The 5,633-nt window shown below is 34.0% G+C and overlaps 1 protein-coding gene across 1 annotated transcript in view; it reads left to right on the top strand.

Annotated features, from left to right (window-relative positions):
* The first annotated feature begins 1,032 nt into the window (after nt 1-1,032).
* The window catches only part of LOC106101250 (protein hu-li tai shao), a 63,160-nt gene continuing 58,559 nt past the window's right edge, over nt 1,033-5,633 (top strand). The window contains exon 1 of the mRNA XM_013280410.1: nt 1,033-1,315. The gene's annotated coding sequence lies outside the window, so the exon portion shown is untranslated. The remainder of the gene's footprint in view (nt 1,316-5,633) is intronic.

Here is a 5,633-nt window from a genome sequence, read left to right as displayed (position 1 = left end):
ATGGGGATGTGGACCGCGGTCTTCTTCGAGGCGAAGGTGATCTCCGCCGGTCTGGAGACCGACGTCTCCTTTCTAAAGACCGGGATCGAGACCGGGTCCTCGGTCTTCTCCTCTCGCGGTCTCTATCTCGGTCTCGTTCCCTTCTGTCTCGTCTATCATCACGCCGCCGCGGACTTGGCGACCGGCCCATACTGTAATTTAATAATATTACATAAATCATGTTGTTTTTTATTTATATCTAGAAGTGTAAAGAGGTGGAATGTTATATTTACCTTTGTCTTGAATAGTTTTTTCTTAAAAATAAAATAAAAAGAAAATAGTAACACACAACCTAAACGTACGCCATTTTGGAAATAATTGCATTCTTTTGACATAATGAAACGAACGGTTTTTTGCGTTCCGATTTTCTTTCATCTTGCAACAATTTGCATTAATTAATTAAATAAAATGGCGATCGCATTTTCTTTTAATGCTTGAATAACGTGTGTGGTATTTAATAAATAAATTAAATCTCCAAATGATTTCTTCACTATGTTTTTAAAAAGATGACATTATTTAAAAAAACCCAAAATGGGAATCGATGCGTAAAACGAAACATTGCACTTTTAAAATGTTGGCATACAAAAAGATTAAAATTTGGCAATTTCTTTAGGAACAGTAATGCTGGATTCCATTGATTTTGTACAACTTTAAAAATAAACATAAACCATTTGATATTTAACTATTACAGTTAAGTTATAAGTTGTTACGCATAGTGACGTTTATGAGTAAATTTATGCACTAGTAGTGGTTTTGGTTAAATATGTTAATTTCGTACAATGAACAAATACGTAAGTAAAAGAAACGTTAACTGGATGATCTGCATGTTGTCATATGCTTTGCGGTCTACACATAAAAATGTTTCTACATCGAAAAGTACACGAAATCCAATTAAGTAAAAATCCAGTAAATTGTGGTAATTTTGAGTTTACGGCAACAATAATTTCATAAACGCCATCTGGTGGCGTAAACCGTAACTAAACAAGTAGCACAGCGCCGCTGCGAGCTGTGGCCCAAAAATGAAATTTTGACATCGATTTACAGAAGTGGTCGCGAGTAGACGGTTCCCTTTTTATTCGAAGAAATAAGAATTTAAGCGTTTCAGCGTAATGTTGGTGGTGCTAGTGCATTAAAACGTAACAAGAGACGTTCTGTGCGTGTAAAATAAACGCTATATTATGTTGTTCATGTGCTTAGTGTGAGTTTAACCGCTTCGCATATTCCAGTGAAGTGATTTGGTGACAAAAATCGGCATATCTTGTCAGGAGTCCTGCCGGTAAGTATCACTTTAACCATAGATATAAGAATAATCCAATAAGATAATATTGTAAAAGGTAAATGTGACATACATTTTTCGACATTGGGTGTGTCAGCCGTAGTTCAAATTGGGTCGTTTTTTTTAGCCCTGCACGCACCGAGACGCCGTATTTCTGGCGCTGCTATTTACGCGGCTTAACTATTTTGACGTTCCTACCTATTGGTTATTTCTGATGTTTACGTTAATGATTTTTTTTAATATATTCATTTGCGTTAGTTCATGAATGGATGAGTTTTATTTATATGTAAGTTTTTTTTTGGTCTTTGAATTTGGGCGTGACTTGAAATCAATTACACTTTATCTGAGTAGGGAGGTGATGTCACCAGGGCGCGGATGTTACGCGGCGAAATATATGAGTCACTTTTCCGTATTGCAGGGAACTAAGACTATGTTCACCTTTCCTTGGTCGGGTAATCGCGCGCTCGCTTGGTGCAAAACGGGTGCACAATTACATCGATGGTAAAGGATTTAATAGTTTTTTTACAGATTTGGTGCGAGATTTTAGCGTCAATTAGCAATTAATACATCGTTGAAGTTGTTATCGAGTTTCTTGAATCGATTTCTACGATTTGCGCTTTATTGTCGATTACGTGCTCTGGTCAATAGAGAATATAAAGCTTTTTTTTGTAAAAAATGCATAGAATAGACACACATTCAGCCACATTTTGACTTTTTATGTTTTATATCTAAGTTATTGCAATATTTTTAAGTAAATAGCATGGTTATGTAACATAAATACAAGCAATTGATAAAGCTGCAAGTAAATACATTGATAAACTAACAAGATATACTTTAGTTTGATAAAAATATATAAATAATTGTAGATAAGTGTACAAAGTGTAGCATTTCAAGATAAAAGTAATTAAGCCACATTTTAATTAAATTATATTTAAACAGAATTGGGACTGAAACTATGATAGAAATTTGGTAAAAAGGAACTAATTTTCTTATTTGTTATGAATACTGTACAATAGATAGAGATATTGCAGTTATACAATACTAGCTCTCATCCGCGACTGTCTGTGTGGAAAAAAAATTACAAAGATCATGTGTTCTTCCAGACTATCCTCTACATCTACACCAAATTTCATTAAAAATGCATGCTTAAAGCATTCCCCTCTGAAACGCCTAGTCACCCCTAACTTAGGGTAGCTGAGTAGGGATGGATAGTAAGAGTGATGAGTACAAGTGAAAGTTTGGGTAAATGGATGTTTACTATCTCCTTAAAGGATTAATGAATATTAATGTAAGGTACAGATGTGAAAGTCTGAAAGAAATCATAGAGTACTGTTTTTTTTTTAAGTTTGGAGTGCATTATTTGCAGGCAAATGCTTTATTTTTTTACTTTATTTTTTTTTCTCTAATTTGAATACTGTTAAGTTAAATTTTCAAAGCTACCACAGAAAGCATCATGCTGTGAACTTTTTATATTCTAATGACTTGGATAACAATAGAAGTGATTTTTTATATTCAAACATGTCTCAAATCTTTTATTGTAATGATCAATGTTTTTTTAAATTGATTTGGTTTTGCTGTTGTGCGGTTTTTGTTACCTTTTTAGAGGTAGGAGTTGACCCAATTTAAACATGAGGTGAATGAAAATTATTAGTTACTCGTAATGTAGCTAGCTTTTGCCTCTGATTATGGAATTAAAAATAAAAGCAAGTAGTCTGTCTTCTTCCAGACTATCCTCTACATCTATGATATAATTATTTGATAGTAGCACCTCTCATCGGGCTTCATGTTAAGATTGACAATATTCACTGGCTAACTATACCAGCTATACTGTTTCTTGTGACTATGTCCACATGGAATAAAAATATGGTAAATACATAGCCTATGTTACTCAGTGATAACATAGTTTTTTAATGGTGAAAGAATTTTTGAAATAGTCCAAGTAGTTTTTGAGTTATTTCAATAGAAGTCTTTCCACTTTATATTGTTAGTGTTGATTTACAAATCACCAGTAATATAAAAGGGTTGCTGGGGTTCTTGGGCGAGCTGGGTTGGCTGGAGTAATCCATGTCCTATTCTCGCGCAAAATACGCGCTAGCCGTGGAGTTGCGGAACACGTAGCCCCTACCACTACTACTAGTGTTGATTTTGTGATCACATTCAACCTGAAGAAGGCATAAGGACATCAGGTGTCAGATTTAAAAATCCTATTTACCAATAAAGTCCCGTAACTTCGCGATATAATACTCATAGTGACATAAATGACGCATTGTCACATGAGAATTGTAATGAAAACCATGTCACGTCATCTGGGTATATTACAATCTAATCTGACCAATGGACTGTTAAATATGTAACATTATCCATACATGTTATGTATCTATCGGCACATAGTGTTCATAACTGTTACCTTAGGAGCAAATATTAATTCTTACTAATATTATAAATGTTTAGAGTTTTTTTTTTTTATATAACATAAGATGGCAAACGAGCAAGCGGCCACCTGAATCCGCCAAAATGGCGAAGCGACCGCTGCCCATAAACAGCCTCAATTGCAGATGCGTTGCCTACCCATATCTACCCATAATACTAATTATTGCTTGCGATTTCGTCTACGTTACATTTAGAAATATAGCCCATCTATTTGGCGATAACGTAGCTTTTTAATTATAAAAGACTTTTTGTAACCGACCCAATATTGTTTAAGTTATTTCAATACATACAAAAATACAAATCTTTCTTCTTTATAATTATTAAAGACTAGCTGTCCCCGTGCGGCTTTATCCGCATGAAATTATGAAAATTTTATTTTGTTGTTTACATTAGGGTTTTTATCCCAAATGTTTACCCCCCTAAGTGTAATGGTGTGAAAATATATAGCCTAAAGCGTGACGTGAGTGTAGGGCTTTTTATTAAAAAGAAAACTATACAAAAATATGGTGTAATTGCTGACATCTTAGGCAACAAAGAAGTGTGTGTTTACGCTTTATTATAATAGTATAGATATAGAGTATAGAAAAAATATGCTGTGTTAGCTGATATACATAACAAACTGTGCTTAGTGTCGCCTTAGTATAATATAAGTATTATTTATGTATTTGACTGATTATTTTCGTTTAATATGTATTACGCACGTATTATTGCTTGTGTTTTAGAATTTGATATCAACGCCTAGGGTTGTCAACTTTAAAATGTATCTATACTATTATAATAAAGCGTAAACACACTTCTTTGTTCCCTAAGATGTCGGCAATTACACCATATTTTTGAATAATTCTTTTATTAATAAAAAGCCCTACACTTACGTCACGCTTTAGGCTATATATTTTCACGCCATTAAACTTGGGGGGTTAATATTTTGGATAAAAACCCTAATGTGGGAAAAAGACCATAAGTTGCTGCCAACATCAAGGAACCTAGATTGCCATGGTTTGTAATGTCATGTCATTTTGACATTTGTAATTGATAATTTGACAAATATAAACAATGAAATAATTTTTTATTATTTCATGCGGATGAAGTCGCACGGGAACAGCTAGTTAGAGAATACATTTTAAAGAATACGGCGAAAAAAACACGATACATGTCTAGTTCTTGATAAAAAAACAAATAACCTTGGTTTTTAAGACAAAAAGGCAAATAAAATAAAATTAAGTGACACGTTGATCCGAATCCGCTTTACGTAGTAGAGCGTCGGTGGCGCAGGCTTTAAGTACTCTGTTGTGCAGGTTCCCGAGTTCGAATCCCGCCATTTACCAATGTGATTTTCTAATTCCATATATACTAATCTATATAATATTATAAAAAGGAAAGATTTGCATTTTTGGATTTCTGTATGGATTGAAATAAACCAAGAACAGTAGTAGGCCCAGTAGGACCGATTTAAATTCTATCACCATTAAAAAGGTAATAAAACGAATAATTTAATTTAATTTCAAGGGGACGAAGTCGCGAGTGAAAGCTAGTATGTACATAATTTAACTGACTTTCTTATTATATTATTATAGACTTTCTTATTGTGAAGGGAAACAGTGATGTCTACACATATTGGTGTAGAAATTCAAAGTTATGTTTGAATAAACCCACGGTACAGTGTAGTTGACTATGGCCTAGTCAACCCAGTGTAGGCTCCCACTCAGTGCGGATGTATAGTGAATAATACAAACCCGAATTTGTGGCAACCCTAGTCACTTGTGCGCGTGTTCAATCACCTACAAAATGTTTCTTTGTTCCGCTAGGTTTTGCATTCAATATCTAGTACTCTATTTAGGTTATCGCTTAGTACCTATGTTATGTACAAGCTTTAATGATGTTTGTGGTT

This window comes from Papilio polytes, unplaced genomic scaffold (assembly GCF_000836215.1).
Source record: "Papilio polytes unplaced genomic scaffold, Ppol_1.0 DF824002.1, whole genome shotgun sequence".
In the NCBI taxonomy this organism is placed as follows: Eukaryota; Metazoa; Arthropoda; class Insecta; order Lepidoptera; family Papilionidae; genus Papilio; species Papilio polytes.
This window is presented reverse-complemented; position numbering and strand designations above follow the sequence as displayed.